At 45.4% G+C, this 19,447-nt stretch overlaps 1 protein-coding gene across 1 annotated transcript in view; it reads right to left on the bottom strand.

The window, feature by feature from the left end:
• The window catches only part of FBXO8 (F-box protein 8), a 57,033-nt gene that overhangs the window by 28,391 nt on the left and 9,195 nt on the right, over positions 1 to 19,447 (bottom strand). The window contains exon 2 of the mRNA XM_075334867.1: positions 12,838 to 12,935. The gene's annotated coding sequence lies outside the window, so the exon portion shown is untranslated. The remainder of the gene's footprint in view (positions 1 to 12,837; positions 12,936 to 19,447) is intronic.

Raw genomic sequence — 19,447 nt, 5'->3', positions numbered from 1 at the left:
CATAACTGAGAAAGTAGTAGCATCCTTCTATGATTCAGAGCCCCTGCCAACAGGAATTCTAGGTAAATGCTCATTGATGAGCCCAATAGGGCTTGTGTCAGCCATGGTCTGCTATAAACTGGAAAAGGACCACTAATAGAAGGCAATCAATTATTGGTAATGTAATAAAATACTAATTTGTATACTGTATATGGTTAAAACATTACAAAGTGCGATTGTAATACACAGTAAAACAAAGACGTCAGCAGTAAAATCAGAGGAATGCAAACGATGAGGAAGGCTCCCTGGCTCTGGGAATACGTATATACATCCATATATACATCAGTTATGCAAAAATGCCCCAACTGGGGATAAAGTGTGGAGTAGTAATACAAATCATGTGGGATGGAAATATATATTACATAGACATACATACATACATACATACATACATACATACATACATATACATACATACATATACATACATACATACATAGCTCTGGCAAAAATTGAGACCACTTCCAAATTCAGTTTTTTTGATTTTTCTCTTTATAGGTATATTTGAGTAAAATGTAAATTGTTTTTTATTCTATAAACTACTGACAACCTGTCCCCGAATTTTCAAGCAATAGATTTTGTATTTATTTTCTGATAAGAAATGGTCAAAATAAAACAATACATTGCTTTAAGACCTCAAATAATGCATAGAAAACAAGTTCATAATCATTTAGAAACAACAATACTAATGTATTACCTCAGGAAGGAGTTCAGAAATCAATATTTTGTGGAATAACCATGATTTTTAATGAGAGCTTTCATGAGTCTTGGCTTTCCACCAGTCTTTCACATTGCTTTTGGGTGACTTTATGCCACTCCTGGTGCAAAAATATAAGCAGTTCTTTGTTTGATGGCTTGTGACTATCCATCTTCCTCTTGATTTCATTCCAGAGATTTTCAATGGGGTTCAGGTCTGGAGATTGGGCTGGCCATGACAGGGTTTTGATGTGGTGGTCATACATCCACACATTGATTGACCTAGCTGTGTGGCATGGCGCATTGTCCTGCTGGAAAAACCAGACCTAAGGGGTTGAGGAACATTGCCTGAGCAGAAGGAAGCAACTGTTTTTCCAGGATAACCTTGTATGTGGCTTGATTCATACGAGATACCATGGATTTACATGAGTGACGTCATCGTCAGCTCTTGGAGATCCCTCGCGTGCGCACTTACCATACCTGCAGCCTTGTTATTTGGGTGCTTGCTTGTCGGCTTCAGACACACTCTGCACATGCTCAGAAACCTCCTGGAGTTCCGGTCAAGCGCAGTGTGCGTCTGAAGACGAGAAGCAAGGATCGTCTGACAAACAAGGCTGCGGGAATGGCAAGTGCGCACGTCCGGGATCTCAAGCAATGACGTTCTGTCCTTCATTGACTGGGACAGCGTGTATGGGATCGTCATGGGACCCCTTATTGGATTATGCCAGACCCAGATTATGGATTTACCAGTGAAATAAATTGGATTATTGAGTGTGTCTGTTGCCTTTATTTCTCTTATGTCTTTCAGGTTCTCTTTTGGGGAATGTCGTAGCACCTTGCTATGGTTTACGTTGGACATTTTTTTTTTTTTTTTTTTTAAAGATTTGCAATAAATTCGTGAAAAGGGCTATAGTCGGGTGAGGTTTGTCAAAAAAAAAAAAAAAAAAAAAAAGTGTAATTTTTCTTTTTTCAAACTACTGGATTAGTAATGTCTGATAAGATGCCCACTCATTCAGTGCTTGATGCCAGCTGGCAATTCACCCCAGGGCAACGAGAAGAGATGAAACGAAGTGCTAGGATTGGCGCATGTATTGGATGCACCACTTCTAGGGCAGCTGTGGCCTGCTACTTTTATGCTGGGGAGGGCCAAAGAACCATGGGCCTCTCCAGCCTGAGAATGCCAGACCACTGCTTTACCTTGACTGGTGGACCAATTTGAAAGTGACCCCACGTTTTTTTATTTTAATCATTTAATTTTAAATCATTTAAAAAGGAACAGCGTGGGTCGACTTCTGTTTTTGATTACAAACCAAGGCAAAGCTGGCTAACAAAAATAAGGGGGATCCCAAGTCAGTTTTTTGTTTTTTTTTTGGAGGCATTAAATTTTGGGCTAAAAACCAGGCTATACACCCTTTAGAGCCACATGAAAGGCACTAAAGGGTGGAAGCTTAGAATATGCAGGGGGTGGGATATTATATATGTGATGCACATCTATTTAGCTAGCTTTTGGCAGTATATAAAACTCCATGTTAAAAACGCATGTCATACGAACGTCACACAGAGACAAGGAGAGAGGGATAAACGCACTGGCATGACATACGGAATGACACTCGCATCTCACTCCAAGACGCTTCATGAGCAACAATGGCGCTATATTTTACAGGCAGATGTGACTGCACACTAAAGGACAGGCGTTTGTGTTTTGTTTTGTTTTTTTTTTATAAAAAAAAAAAAGCCACAAAAAAGGAGGAACAAATATCATTACTTACAGCAAAGATGAAACTGTATCTGTACATTGCTAGGCCAAAAACGACTACTCCAGCAGGATACAGCTAAGCCTCCACTAGGTGGAGGCATCACAGGTGCAGGAGGAGCAAATCACACAGACACTTCCAAAATAATATGATATGTAGTGTAGAGACCTACAAGCATGAGGTTGCCGTGACGGGGGTTGCAGGCTTCCGTCTTATGGCCATAACACAAACTAAAAACCTCATTTTTTTTGTACAGGATACAGCGAGGCCCCCTTCTGTTAGGCCTTGCATATTAGAGTCATAGGTGGGGTACGGCTTGGCAGGCCCGGACTCTAATGCAAGGCTACAGAAGGGGGCGTCGCTGTCTGTAAAATGAGGCTTTTAGTTTGTGTTACTGTGCGTCTGCAAGGATGTGAACACGCTCTAGGCAACCATCATGTTGCTAGGGTTTACCATTCATCGCCCCCTCCATGTTTGGAAGTGTGTGTGATTTGCTCCTCCTGCACCTGTGATGCCTCCACCTAGTGGGGGCTTAGCTGTATCCTGCTGGAGTAGTAGTTTTTGGCCTAGGCAATATACAGCTGCAGTTCCATCTTTGCTGTAAGTAGCGTTTTGTTTTTTGTAAACAAACTGCAGCCCTGAGACGGGGGTTTTCTAAAAATTGGACACCCTCTGTAAGGATATGTTCACAAATTCCACAATAGAACATGTGTATGCAAGCGTTACACGTGAAAATCACTGACAATACAGCATAAACTGACATGCTCCGGATTTTAGCTCAGCGGCAGATTGTTGACATAGCTTGTTGATGAGCTTTGGTAAAATTGTATTCATCTTGTAGCTACTGCCAAATACTGTGGATTTTAGACACACAAAACAGAATGGAAAGTCTGCAGTATATCCACTAAATGTGAACAAGCCCTAAAGGTAAAAAACTGATACATCGTACATAGAACGAGGAGCAGACTCCGGGCCACCAAGGAGAGGAACATTGTCATGCACAAGGTATACCGTAGCATCTAGAGAGCTCCTTTACATCAGAAAACAAGAATACTACGACACCAAGTTGAAGAAGTCATGACAATCCATGCTTACTGGAGTATGGACTGGACTATGCTACTCTTATGTTATTACGGATTTAATTTACTGGAAGACAATGGAAAATATATAATCTGGCGAGGTGGAAAGCATGGACTTCCTCTTCAGATATCAATGGTCTCAGAAATTATTGGCCCCTGCAGTCGCTTTCATGAATACATCAAGTTCATTTTGCAGGAAACGCTTGATGTCCGCTCTAAATATTTAAAGAATGTCTTCCAACAAGTAAACTTTCCAGAGTACTCTCCGTACAAGAGAAGTCTTTGAAGTGTCTTCTCCTTGTTTCACGCTGACATTACGCTGATTTTCCAAAATACATTTCAAGATTACAGAAAAATCTAATGTTAATTATTAAAATTCCGCTAATCGACTGATCTGCATTGAGCGACGGTCAGCACTTTACTGGAGAGAAAGGGAACATCCTGTGCAGAGTGAAAGATCGCGATACATAAAAGCGGAGAGAAAGCAAACCGCTCTGTATATGTACATAGGGAGACAGCTACACATCAATCTCCCAGAAAAGTGCTTCACAGCCAGGCAACATCCAATCTGCGCAACATCGTAGCCAACATGTAGCCGTGCGGTCATGTATTAAAGGGAACCTGTCACCAGTTTTTTGGCCTATAAGCTGCGGCCACCACCACCGGGCTATTGTATACAGCATTCTAACATGCCATAAATAAGAGTTCAGGCCGCTGTGTAGAACATAAACACTTTATAATACTCGACTAAATCGGTTGCTGCGGTGGATGTGGGTCAAATGGGTATCTTCGTGCTCCAGTGCCTGCGCCCCCTCTTTCAGCCATCTTTGTCCTCCATCTTCTGAAGCTGCGGTACATGACGTGACCGACGTCATACACACTTGACGGCATTCAGGTCCTGAGGAGGGCAGATCAAAGTATTTTAGTGCGCATGTGCATGACAGACGCGTCATGCACACAGGCTTCAGAAGGAGGACAAAGATAGCCGAAAGAGGAGGCGCCGGCACCGGGGAACGAAGGCGCCCATTTGAGCCACATCTACTGCAGCGACCAGTTTAGGTCAGTATTATAAAGTGTTTTTTTATGTTCTACACAGCGGTCTGGGTTTTTATTTACAGCATGTAAGAATACTGTATATAAGAGCCCACTGATGGCAGCCGCAGCTTATAGGGCAAAAAACTGATGACAGATTCCCTTTAACTGCACAACCATGAACATTTACTATTAAGAAGCCCTGAAGAGCTGGGTGACTAAAGGACCTTAACTAGTGGCATGGGAAAAACCAAGGATCATAAAAATCTGTTTTAAAAAAGCACTTTCACTTTAGTGAATAAGACCCTTAAAGATCTTTCACCAAATGTTGAACTGGATTTGTCTAAATACAGGCTGTAGAGAAGAATAAAACTTCTTTTTCATCTGTGTGTTGTCTCCTCCTTATGATTTGGCAACACCATACAGGAGAAAAAATACACACCCCCAGTGAAAACTGTCACACTATGCCCACGTGGCCTTAGGAGAATTAACTCATGAAATGGCAAACACTTTACTAACATCTCTGCAACGGAGAGCCGAAAAAAAGAAAAAGGTTTTATATTGCTCTGCAGCCATTATTACATTGTGTGTTCAGTTCAAGCTGAAAAATGTGGTGAACGGTGTCCAGACATTATCCTTAAGCTATGCTATCAATATTAGATCGGTAGGAGTCCCATTATTGTCATACAGCTCTTTGAAGAGGCTGCAGCTCTGAAGGGAGCATTGCAGCCTCTTGAACGTTTCCATCGTCTGTAGGATAGTTAGCATCTGCCTGCTACACATTTTATTTAAAAAGGGGGTTATCCACTACTCAGACAACCCCTCCTAAATCAGCATAGTTCCCCCATGTAAAATAATAGCAGCCATACTCACCTCAGTGATAGCGCCATTTCAGCGACGTTGGTGAATGCTCTCCTGGGGCTTGCGTGACATGTCATCATTGGGGTGCCACGGCAGCTCAGTGGTTAGACAAAAAGCAGGTAAAAAGCAGGTAAAAAGCAACGTGCGCACATACCCTTAAGTCTTGCAGCACTTGGATCTTGGGTACAAATCTCAGGGATCTCAAGGACAACATCTGCAAGGAGTTTGTATGTTCTCCCGTGTTTGCGTGGGTTTCTTCCCACACTCCAAAGACATATTGATAGGGAATTTAGATCATGAGCCTCAATGGGGACTGTGTTGCTGATGTATGTAAAGTGCTATGGAATTAATGTCGTTATATAAAAGTGAATATTATTATTACATCACATCAGTGGTCACTTTCCTCTCACTTACTTTAGATGTAACAGACATCTGAAGGAAGGAGGAGAGCAGGAGCTCTCACTTCTACCGGATGTCAGTTTCATCTGAAGGGAGTGAGAGGTAGGCAGCTGTTCAATAACTGCAGGGCTCGCGTGATAATGTCAGGCGCCAATGTTGCTAAAACAGAGCTCACACCAGAGGAGAGTATGGCTGCTATTATGTTACATACATGGTGGGTTGTTCTCTAGTTATCTGAGTAATGGACAACCCCTTTAAACAGCCATTGAAGACACTGCAGCGTTCTACTCACATCACTGGTATAACGATGCAATAGCTGGAAAAAGTGGAAAGGATATTATGGCACAGAAAAGTACAAAACAGACGAGGAAGCATTGAATAGGCAGAAGATAAAACTGATCTATAGCCAGTACCTTTCCTTTCCCATCCGCTCGCTATGGCCAGTGCCTCCTCTTTGCTTTCTAAGGGGCACTTTGCACACTACGACATCGCAAGTCGACGCTGCGATGCCGTGCGCGATAGTCCCCGCCCCCGTCGCAGCTGCGATATCATGGTGATAGCTGCCGTAGCAAACATTATCGGTACGGAAGCTTCACATGCACTCACCTGCCTTGCGACGTCGATCTGGCCGGCGACCCGCCTCCTTATTAAGGGGGCGGGTCGTGCGGAGTCATAGCGATGTCACACGGCAGGCAGCCAATAGAAGCGGAGGGGCGGAGATGAGCAGGACGTAAACATCCCGCCCCCTACTTCCTTCCGCATAGCTGGCGTGAGCCGCAGGACGCAGGTAGATGTTCCTCGCTCCTGCGGATTCATACACAGCGATGTGTGCTGCCGCAAGAACAAGGAACATCGTCGTAACATCGGTATTTCCCAATTCATGGAAATGTCGGACCCTACACCGATGATACAATAACGACGCTTTTGCGCTTGTTAATCGTATAAAAAAGGATTTACACACTAAGATATCGACTGCGACACCGGATGTGCGTCACTTTCGATTTGCCCCCACCGACATCGCAGCTGCGATGTCGTAGTGTGCAAAGTGCCCCTAAGGCCAGTAACTTTCCTCTCCCATCCGCTCGCTATGGCCAGTGCCTCCTCTCTGCTTTCTAAGGCCAGTAACTTTCCTCTCCCATCCGCTCGCTATGGCCAGTGCCTCCTCTCTGCTTTCTAAGGCCAGTACCTTTCCTCTCCCTTCCGCTCGCTATGGCCAGTGGCGGCGCTCTACCATCCGCTTGCTATGGCCAGTGCCTTCTCTCTGCTTTCTAAGGCCAGTACCTTTCCTCTGTCCGCTTGCTATGGCTAGTAACTCTGCTCTCCAGTGTGGTCGGTCTGTAGACCTTTATGTGCCTTCTTCACTGTTCATCCATACAAGTTTGAATGATCTGTGTCTATCTCATCACATGAAATATTTTGACTCTCCGTCCTTTATACACAATATGCGATCTGGATGAAGCCGTAAGGCTATGTGCACACGTTGCTTTTTTTTTCAGCGCAGAAAAAACGCACCCTCTGGCAGAGGGGAGAATTGTAAACAATGCGTTTTTCATGCGTTTTTTTAGGTGCGTTTTTTAAGACTTGTCAGTGTTAATAAAGTTGGTTGAACACAGACCTTTGGAAAAAAAAAACCTGTGATGTCATTTCCTTCTTCTCCACATTCTGTTTGGATAAATGGGAGGGCTTGGAATGGAAGGAGCACCATTTGAATTTTGGAAAAGTTGAAATAAACTTTGCGCACCATGTCACATTAGCAGGGCCCCTTGGGCACCTATACGTCAGAAAACCCCCACAAGTGACCCCATTTTGGAATCTGCACCCCTCAAGGATTTTATTCAGGAGTATATTAAGCATTTTGAATCCACAGCTACTTCACCCAAAATGTTGCTGTAGCAACAATATTCTCACTTTTAGGCCCGTTTCACACGTCAGTGAAAAACACTGACTTTTTTACTGGCATGTAAAACACGCACATGTCCCTCCGTGTGCCGTGAATCACGGCACACGTGGGTTGTCTAAGTGCAATCCGGGCTCCGTTCTCCGTGGCCCGTGATTGCACTTAGTAATCAACTCACCTGTGCCCGCTCCCGCTCTCCATGGTGCTGATCGCTCCCGCGGTGCAGCATCCAGCCGGCGCTGACCCCCGCAGCAGCTGCTTCCGGGTCGGCTGTGTCGCGCATCATGAATATGCGCGACAATAATGAGCCAGCTCAGAAGCAGCAGGCAGAACAGGCTGCAGAGGACATCGCTGGAGCCGGGTGAGTAAAACTGATTTTTATTTTAAAAGCACGTTTTTTACGGACCACACCACTGCGTGGTCCGTGGAACATCAGTGATGCCAGAAAAAAAATGGACATGTCTCCATGCGGCAATCACGCACACGCGGGTACGCCGCACGGAGACACGTGCAGTGAAAAATCACTGATGTGTGAGCAGACCCATTCATTATAATGGGTCTGCGTATGTCAGTGATTCTGGTACGTTTAAAAAAAAAAAAAGCACAAACGTCCCAGAATCACTGACGTGTGAAAGAGGCCTAAGGCTATGTGGCCGTGATCCAGCGACACGGCATCCAGTACACAGTGTCAGCCTTCCTGCAGAGATGTGAGTGTTGTCCACGGGAGAACGCAGCTGGCCATGCCCACGATTTGGGTTCAGGCTGCTGTGGACTTTAGCTCTATTCTACCTGCAGAGAGCACTCTCGTCTCCGCAGCATAAATTGACATGCTGAGGCTCGGGAAGCCACGCCACCGGTCAGTTTATGCTGCGGAGAAAAGAAGCACAGTGGGCATGGGATCTCCAAAAATCCTTCCACTGTGCTTCTACTGCACAACGCAGCGTTATGGACGCAGGGAAAACACTCAGCGGACAAACCACTGCAAAACCTGATTGTGGGCACACAGCCTAAAAAGCGTCAATGGATGAATGGATGTCAAATATATATAACGTCCCACCCCCGCCTGCATATTCTAAGCTGGCACCTTTAGTACCTTTCATGTGGCACTAAAGGGTGCCTAGCTTAGTATTTATCAAAAAAAAAAAAAATATGAAAAAAATAACGTGGGGTCCCCCCAAATTAGATCACCAGCCAAGGTGAAGCTGACAGCTGGGGTCTGGTATTCTCAGGGTGGGAAGAGCCATGGTTATTGGACTCTTCCCAGCCTAAAAATAGCAGGCCGCAGCCGCCCCAGAAAGTGGCGCATCCATTAGATGCGCAAATCCTGGCGCTTCGCCCCAACTCATCGCGCGCCCTGGTGCGTTGGCAAACGGGGTAATAAATGGGGTTGATACCAGATGTGTAATGTCACCTGGCATCAAGCCCAGCAATTAGTGATGTCACGGCGTCTGTCAGATACCAGACATAACTAATTGACAGTAAACAAAAGCAAAAAAAAGACAAAAAAGTTTTTATTAGAAAAAACACTCCCCAAATCATTCCCTTGTTCTCCAATTTAATAAAATTTTTTTAAAAAAATGGGTCCGCAGAAATCCATTTTATACGTCCCACGTCGGCTCTGGACCTTCTAGAATATGGGGGCACGTTCAGGGACCGTATCCCCCATTTTCTAGGAGGGCAGACCCTCCATTTGAGGAGAGTGGGTGCCAAAAATCTGCACCCACTCTCCCCGGGTCACAGCTGCAGAGTGCGAGCAGCCAGCACAGCTCTCTGAACACAGTGCTGGCTGTCAGCTGCTCTGCTCATGTGACCGCACTGACCGGCATCTGCTGTGAAGGAGGAGGGGGGGCCGTGGGGGATCAGCGCTGCGACCGGACAGGTAAGGGGGAATACCGGGGGAATAGGGGGTGACCTGGCAGGGCCTGGGGGGCATTTTTTTGTCGCATGTCTCAAGGCACATGCGACAGAAATCATAGGAGCAGGGCGGCCGGTGCGCTACTGTGCGCGCGGCCATGTTGGATTTTCGGGAGGGGGTCGGGGGTCGGGGCGGGCACTTTGGCGACACCGGGGGCTTTCCAGGACTTTGCCAGGAAGTGAGGTCAACAGGAAACCTCTTGACCTCACTTCCAGGTAAAATGCCTGCGTTCTGTATGCCGACAAAGCCCGCGGACCGCAACAAAAAAGCAGCTCACTGCGGTGTGGCTGCGGTCTGACCCACATCATTGATTTAATGGGGGAGAGAACGCAGCCACAACGCACAAAAGAAGTGACATGCTGCTTTTCTTTCCACACCGATTTTTGGCATTTTTGGCACTGATTTTTCGGCTTTCTCATACACTTTGCTGGGAAAGCTGAACGCATGCAATTTGCCACTGAAACGCTGCGGTTCTAAACGCAGCGTTTCCGCGGTAAAAAACACAACGTGTGCACACAGCCTTAATCTAATTTTTGTGTAGTACTTATTTACTTAACCATAATAAAAATAAACACTTCATTAGAAAGGATTCTATAGTTTTTTACGACAGCCACAATATAAATGACTAATCAGCTTATCCTGGGATTTTCTTCTTTTTTTTTTTTAAAGGTTAGGACATTTAGGCACAGCACTGTGACGCTGCTGGATTTTCAGAGCCCAGAAATGTTTAGAAGTGAAGATAAGTTTTGACTGAAAGAGTGCTTAAATTAGATCACAGAAAAAAAGATCTAAAAAGAAGCATCGGAGGCAAGTAACGCTGTGCAGACCTCCCGGTCCTATACGTGTGTGTGTGTGACAGCCAGCGAGGTGAAATGAGGTAGAGACTGTTTACATGAGAACAGGAGTACAATGGTGTTTAGACGGTGGAGGGAAAAAGAAAAGAAAAAAGGTAAACAGACACAACTACCATGGAGAACAAAGACCGAACCCTGCATCTGGGAAAACTAAAGATTTGTGACATCATCGTCAAGATAGAGCCCGAGATTTCACATTTTCTAAAGAGTTTTACTTTAAAAGGCGTTGTCTTGATATCATTAACGTGTAAAGGCCACGTCTCACTAAGTGACATCGCTAGCGACATCGCTACTGAGTCACAAGTTTCGTGACGCAACAGCAATCTCGCTAGCGATCTCATTATGTGTGACATCCAGCAACGACTTGGCCCCTGCTGTGAGGTCGCCGGTCGTTGCTGAATGTCCTGGACCATTTTCTTCAAAGGCGATGTCCTGCTGGGCAGTACGCATTGCTATGTTTGACACTGTGTGACAGGGTTCCAATGACAGCAGAGATCGTTATACAGGTCACTACTGCGACCTGTATCGTTACTAAGTCGTTGGTAAGGTCTGACTGTGTGACATCTCACCAGTGACCTTTCAGTGATCCCTATCAGGTCGCATTGTTTTCTGGAATCGCAGGCAAGTCGCGCGACGGGGGCTTAAGATTACAAAATACTTGTAAAAATAAGCAACTGGGCAATTTACTGTAATCAGAAATCTTCTCAGTCCTCAAAAGCAGGGATTCTGATCTGGCTTCAATTTGGACTATTCCACCAAAACTGGGACTGCTGGGAGGTGTTAGACTAACAAGACTGAATAACAGAATATAACAGAGCCCAAGAACATCAACAAGCTGGCGATCCCTCAATATCAGTATATCAAGCTATTATCGTGACATGGAGATTATATCGGCCTCCTGATGAACCGCAAGGGGAAACGCGCTGAGCTTGAGGCTTGTTTCTTGTACATCAGAATGATACGTAGCCCCCCTGGTTTATTTGCAGTTTTGAACACTATTGTGGCACTTTATTAATAGGCACTAGCACTTTTTCTATTTAGTTAGGGCAAGTCAGGGGAGGGAAGGGAAAGTCGATGACGAGTGGGGGCGCCATACCGATTTTATAGGGTGCCGGCCTCCGCTGTTAGGTGGTGTACAGGAGGGAGGCTTTCATTATAGGGCATTTGATAGCTCTCCTCCCTCATCTGCGCACTAGTGAGTTTGCCTCCTTTTGGAATAATTCTTGTTTGAATAATCTGTTATTGTCTTGGATTTTAATATTTATTAATAAATGTATGTTTTAAGGAAGAGACTTCATATCGATTACGTTGGACCTGCAAGAGTGTGTCTAATTTATTTCAAAGGATTTTTTTGGTGTTTGAGATTTATTTTCCCTTACAGTATTAGTAATGATGGGGGCTCATAGATCCCTCCACATTACTAATCCAGGGCTTAATAGCAGATAACAAATCAGAGCTGTCATTAACCCCTTATATTACCCCGACTGCCACCACACCAGGGGAATATGGATGAACAGGGTAAAGTGCCAGAATTGTTCCATTTAATGGATGTGACAATTCTGCTGGTATATTTAGGTTGCGAGGGTGGAGGTGGGGCAATATCCATGGCTCCTCCTAACCCGATAATAGCAGCCCCTACCTGTCTGCTTTACCGTGGCTCTGCAAGCTTACAGGTGGGGGCTGCAGCCTGCTTTACACATACTGGTTAGCAAAGTAGGGTGGGAGCACACGTCATTTTATTCATTTATTTTTACACTACTATACAGAAGACTGCAACCAATCACAGATGCAGGTAGGGGGCGTATATATAATTCCCCAACAAATCACAGACACTGGCACAGAGAGTGAGAGGGGGAAGCAGTGAATATTGATGAACCTTAATTATCGAGCCCAAAAGAGAGTCGGACTTCAGCGTGATCCTCCGAGAAACACAAAGTATGTATAACTATCCTGCTCTTACTACCATTAACTTCCATTTGCAACCTCTTAGTGCTTACTACGGCCATTTTACAGGCCCGAACTGCTCATACCCATAGACTGGTATGGGGTTCGTTGTCAAGTTTGCTAGCTAAACCCGATTTTTCGTTTCCTTCATGGTCATTTGGCGAATTTGAATATCCACGGTCCCATTCATCAGTATTTGTGAGTCTAGTTTAACATGAACACTTTGGTGATTGGCCCACGAACAACTACCAAAGGAGAACGTCAATTGTAATTTACCAAAGCAAACATCATAGCATATATACATCTTAGTCAACCCATAAGAACCATTTTTTTTTACAATTTCAAAACATATGAAAGGACAACTTACTTCAATATGGAAGATTGAGCGCAGCCCTACAGCTCCTCAGTGCTTGTTCATGCTCTTCTGCCGACACCGACCAATTAATGGGACTCTCATGCTACACTCTGGAAGAAGAACACAGACATTAAGACAGGAACTTAAAGGGGGATGTCTAGTCTTTAAACAGTTAGAACTTTTAAAACATCTGTTAAATAAAAGATACTACAAAAAAAAAAACAAACATAAACGATGTCCTGTTTTTTTGGCATCCTTTGCCAGAATATGCACATTCGCGTGCTGCTATGCTCTACTAGGATGTTGGTCCCGGCATCCTACACGGCGACGTGTCTGTGCTCCCACGCTGGATGTTAGGATTGTCGAGGTTTCGGCCTTGGAAGGAGGCGATCGCGTGCATACGAATGCGACGCAACACACACCTGGCCAGCATTAGACATGCCATCAGTGTAACTTGTATAAAACCCTCCTCCAATACTCTGGGTGCAAAAGATTTCTGACCTGTGTCCTTTGTGTACCCTGAATCAATAGTCACGATTAAGCGAAACGTACGTTGGGACGTCTGTTTCTTCTGGAAATTTTTCTCAGAGCCCTCTGATTAATTCCATATGGGAATGTATTGTGACACCGTCACTTGCTGCAGCTTTATTTTTACAACCATGTACATCCCTATATTTTACCATCTACAATAATGAAGTTACACCTTTGCTTTTGTGTGCTTATTTAAAGCAATCATATGAGCGGTGATCCTTATTTTCTTTTGCTCTTGCCACTTTATATGTTCACTGACACGTTACTGGCCTCAGGCAAGATCCTTGTGATCATTTGAGAGGCGTAATTTTTTAATGTGCTCTATATTTGACTCTACACATTTTTCCCCAACATGTCCTTTTAAATTGCACCTTGTTTCGTTTTTACCATTTATTCATGTGATTGTTTATTATTTTTGCATTATGCTACATTTTTCTCCTATTTTCAAATCTATTAATGGCCCCTCACATCCTCAGTGATGTGGGTTATAATGTTTATTTCATTGTTGGCTTCATGCCATAAACATGGCTGCAGAGGATAGTGTGCCCCACTGTCATTAGACACCGTGTGTAACAGAATCACCCTAATGTTATTACCCCGATCATGACAAACATCACAGTGCCATGACAGCTTCACCCTGTAACATGGCAGTACCTTATCTATGTTGGCACAGCTGGAAGGGCAGCAGCGGAGGCGTGCTCTTCTGCATTTCCATGGAAAGCTATCATCTAAATGTCTCTCTAATAAAAAGGACACAATCCTAATAAAACATCTATTAGAAAGCGGCAGGAGATCATCCCGGGTGGTAAGACGTATACCCCAATCCCCAGTATTGCAGTGCAGCTACAGGACATACTCACTGAGGAGGCCGTGTACATTATAGGGACGGAGCAAGAGGTCGGATTTCTTGTTTTCCATGTTGTTATCAGTTCATTTACAATGAAGTCACTTATTTGTAAGTTACAAAGGCAGATTTACCTCAGAGTATTGCTACCGGCACACATACAGCCAAGAGGTTGTCACTACCGCCCCAGCCCAATATATAGGCACGTGTAGCCAACCATCCTGCAGGAACACCTCAGAATTAAATCACTCACAAGAGGTTTTCCCACAAAGTGAAACTTTAAACTTGATTTTGATCAATAAATCTTGGAATAATAATAATTTCCACAATTGGATGTGATTAAAAAAAAAAAATGTTCCTGTACTGAAATAATGTTATATATGTGCCCCTGCTATGTACTGTGTAATAGTTGTGTCTGACCGTACAGGAACATGGTCTGATCATACCACATCTCCTGGGCTGGGGAGGAGACACTACAGCACACAGACATCACAGCACAAGATCATAGATGGTTATTTTTGTGAGGTAAAACATTTCCCTGTCTGTTTTTAAGCAATGTTTTACCTCAAAGAAAGGATCATTTGTAATCCCGTGATGTCTGTATACTTTACTGCTTCCTCCCTGTCTTTCACATGCGGTATGATCATGTGCCTGTACGGTCAGACACAGCCATTACACAGCAGGACACATATATAAGATCTCAGCACTGGAACATTTTTTTTAATCACATTATTTCAAGATCTATGGATTACAATGAACTTTGTTAGTGGGAAACCCCTTTAAAGAAATGAACAGGTAACTGGAGACCCCCTGCTGCAAAGAACACCACCGGTGATGATACCCACAAGCCAGCTAGTCAGTGGCCATCCACACAAGCCAATAATATAGGAATGAACGTTTGTAGTTTGTCTAAACCAGCCTGCAATCACCAGATGAATGAGCGAAATGCTTGCTCGTCAGGTGCAATGATTTTTCATGAACCCTTCAGACTGAACTTAATCAAGGCCTAAAAGGCCATGTGCCCACTGGAGCTTTTTGCTGCGGAGTTTGCCGCGAAAAATCTGCGGATTTTTCTGGATTTTCCAGATAAATCCACAGATTCTAGCATGTACAGGCACTCCCCATGTTACCCTATGGGACATGGGGAGTGTGTGTCCACGCAGCGGAAAGTGCGGCTGCGGAATCTCCTGCGGAATCCCTCAGCTGCACCTAACTGCATGTCAATTATTCATGCGGATTTACTTGCGGAGATCCCGGCCCTCCGCTATGGAGCTAGAGGCCGGGACGTCCGCAGGTAAATTGCGTGAAAGTCCGCATGTTTCCCGCAGCTATTCCGCTGGAAACTCGCAGCTAAAAATAGCTGCGGATGCCGGCGGGCAGCTGCGGGAAACATGCGGCCGTACCTGCGGATACATCTGCAGGTACGAGCGCCCGTGGGCACATAGCCTAAAACTGCTTTCACACATCCGTTTTTCGCCGTCAGGTACAATCCGGCGAATTGCGGATAAAACGGATTCGGCGTCTGATCAGTTTTATTCCCCATAGACTCTTATTAGCGCCGGATTGTGCCGAATGGCCTTGCGTTGCATGCGGTGTCCGCCGGATCAGGAGAAATTTCTTCGTCCGGCTGCCGAAAAGGACAAAGGACAATGTACTGCTGAGAATGACGATGGTTAAGCTTCTTCACATCCAACAACTGTGCATTTTGCTTGTTCGTCTGGTGACTGCCAGCCTTCTTATGACTATTTATTCCCAGATTATTGGCTGGTCTATAGGGCCTGTAATTCGTATAGAGGTAAGCGGCCCACTTTACAGGAGAACGCTTCCGGCAGGATGGCTGACCGTTCATCGCCACAAAGTATGATAAAGCCGAGAAATCAATCACCATCTTATATATCTATAACCAAAGAAGCAGATTGTGTAGATATTATTGCATTGTGCCATTACATCAGTTTAGTGTTAAATGTGGGCCGTGTCTGGTTCTGGTGGTCACAGAAGTGCACAGGTCTTTGTATGACCTGCTCTCATGACTGGTGGGGTCCTGCCTGTCCCCCCAAAGAGCAGACATCTTTTCTGTGTCATAGCATCTGTAGCCTGCCTAAAAATCACAAATGCCACCAAATCCCCATAAAATACCTAAAAATAAATCCTATATACTGCCAAGATTCACCGATATTCCACATTGTCATGAAACTTTGATATATAAAGAAAATATAAAATCTAATATTAGTTTCTAACATTTTTAATGTCAAAAACCATTTGGCACAATTTCATGAAGGTATATAAAGCACAGCCCATATGGATAATCTGCGTGACCTCATTTATGGTAATCCACCGCAGGATTTATGCTCGGATCTAAATTAGACCTCGAGCAACAAGAACCGAAATTCTCGTACCGCACAAAACACATTGTAAGAAGGAAAAATCTATCAACTCCTCAGGCGTGAGGGCTCAAATATCCCTTTCCTGGTGTAGATAACGCCTTCATTTAGGAAACTTTGGGGTGTATTAACATTATGGGCCAGAAATCTGGCATTAAACTGCTTAAAATGGCACACAACGTTATACAAAAACTTTCCCATTTTTTATTTTTACGCCAGCTACAGCTTAGAAAAGCAAATGGAGCTCAGGTGAGACGTGATCAAGTTTAGTATGGCTGGTGTACTTGTCTGATTGTGGAACACAGGATCCAAAAGAGGCCACAAAATCATTAGAGGTGCACAGCTACCTTCATTAAAGCACCACACCGGTGGGTTTTTTTTTTCCCCCAGAGCTGGAGTGGTGCTTTTACTCTAAGCCCCCTGTCCCTAATCTTATACTCACCCTCCGGCGTCTTCATGTTTTACTAACACTGCTTTGGTCCCACGGCACCATCTTGTGCCCAGAACTTCTGATTGGCTAGAAGTCAGAGGGTATGTCACAATCTCTCAATACAACTGAACGAGAGCCAGAACGAGGCTCTCACAGACTTGTATTGATTTGTGACCTCCACACACTGGAGCAGCTGGCAAGTCACAAACAGCCAGAGACCATCTAGATCAGGAATAATAGAAGACAAAGACAGAGGCAGGTGAGTATAGGAGTAGGGTCAGGAAACTAAAGGCCGCTTTACACGCTGCGATATCGGTACCGATATCGCTAGCGTGGGCACCCGCCCCCATCTGTTGTGCGACACGGGCAAATCGCTACCCGTGCCGCACAACATCGCCCAGACCCGTCACACTACTTACCTGCCTGGCGACGTCGCTGTCACCGGCGAACCGCCTCCTTTCTAAGGGGGCAGTTCGTTCAGCGTCACAGCTGCGTCACTGAACCGCCGCCCAATAGCAGCGGAGGGGCGGAGATGAGCGGGACGTAACATCACGCCCACGTCCTTCCCTCCGCATAGCGGCCGGGAGGCAGGTAAGGAGAGCTTCCTCGTTCCTGCGGTGTCACATGGAGCGATGTGTGCTGCTGCAGGAATGACAAACATAGTTACTGCTGTAGTACCGATTTTTGAGAATGGACCCCCATGTCACCGATGAGCGATTTTGCACGTTTTTGCAACGATGCGAAATTGCCCATAGGTGTCACACGCAACGGCATCGCTAATGCGGCCGGATGTGCGTCACTAATTCCGTGACCCCAACGAGTTCGCATTAGCGATGTCGTAGCGTGTAAAGCCCCCTTTAGATTAGGCTGTGTGCACATGATGCATTTTTTTTGCCATGCTAGTTTGGTGCAGTTTGTTGCCCTAATCTGCAAGTCTTTCCTTCCCCCAGCAAAGTCTATGAGAATTCAGAAATGCAGTGCGCCCGTTGCTTTTTTTTGCCTGCAGTTTTTAGTGCAGAATAAAAGTGCAATACGTCAGTTCTTGGTGCATTTTTAGTGTTTCCAGCCATTGATTTTACTAAAAAAAAAAAAAAAAAAAAAAAAGCCGCATGGAACAGAAATGAGCAAAAAACGCACCAAAAACGAATGTGTTTTTTTTTTGCGTTTTCTGCCACAAGGTGCAGTTTTGTTGTGAACAAGTTTTCGGCAGCGGACATAGCCTGAGGCTGCGTACCCACGATCAGTGTTCACAGCGTTTTGGATGTAGCATGCTTCAGCTGTGTCTAAAACGCTGCGATGTACAGTACAAGCACAGTGGATGGGATTTCTAGAAATCTCCTGCCCTCTGTGCGTGTACAGCCTCGCAAGCGTTCTCCGCAGGGAGAAGAGAAGAGAGACTACAACTGCCCGAGCCTGGATTGTGGGCACAGGAAGCTGCGGTCTCCTTCGGAGGAGACTCGCGGCCTCGCAAGTCAGGACCTCCTGCGTCCAGGTCACAGCGGCTTCTGATCGTGGGCACATACCCTTAAGAAGCACCAATCCAGCAGTAAAATAAAAAAACAACAAAAAGCTAAAATGGAGCTTTAAACCACGCTTTACACGCGACATCGCTAACGAGAGGTCGTTGGGGTCATGGAATTTGTGATGCACATCCGGCCTCGTTAGCGACGTCGTTGCATGTGAAACACAGGAACGACCTTAACGATCAAAATTACTTACCTAATCGTTGTTGACACGTCGTTCCTTTCCCGAATATCGATGCTGTTGCAGGATGCAGGTTGTTCGTCGTTCCTGCGGCAGCACACATCGCTATGTGTGACACCGCAGGAATGAAGAACATCTCCGTACCTGCAGCCGCCCGCAATGAGGAAGGAAGGAGGTGGGCAGGATGTTCTGGCCGCTCATCTCCACCCCTCTGCTTCTATTGGGCGGCCGCTTAGTGACGCCGAATGAACCGCCCCCTTAGAAAGGAGGAGGTTTGCTGGCCACAGCGACGTCACTAGGAAGGTAAGTAGTGTGACGGGTGTAAGCGAGGTTGTGCGCCACGGGCAGCGATTTGCCCATGACGCACAGCCGACGAGGGCGGGTGCTTTCACCAGCGACATCTCTAGCGATGTCACTGTGTGTAAAGCCCGCTTAAGAGTATAAGAGCCAGTCTTTGTGGATCAGTCCTAAAGCCCACTTTACACGCTGCAATGTATCTTACGATGTGTCAGCGGGGTCACGTCGTAAGTGACGCACATCCGGCATCGTAAGGTACATTGGAGTGTGCGATAGGTACGTGCGATTTAACGGTAAAACGTTCATCGCCTACACATCGTACCTTTCTCTAGAATTGCACGTCAGATTGTTAATCGTTCCCGGGGTAGCACACATTGCAGTGTGTGACACCCCGGGAACAATGAACAGATCTTTCCAGCGTCCTGCGGCTCCCGG

This window comes from Anomaloglossus baeobatrachus, chromosome 1 (genome assembly GCF_048569485.1).
Source record: "Anomaloglossus baeobatrachus isolate aAnoBae1 chromosome 1, aAnoBae1.hap1, whole genome shotgun sequence".
Taxonomy (NCBI): Eukaryota; Metazoa; Chordata; class Amphibia; order Anura; family Aromobatidae; genus Anomaloglossus; species Anomaloglossus baeobatrachus.
Note: the sequence above shows the minus strand (reverse complement) of the source record. Positions and strands in the feature narration are given on the sequence as shown.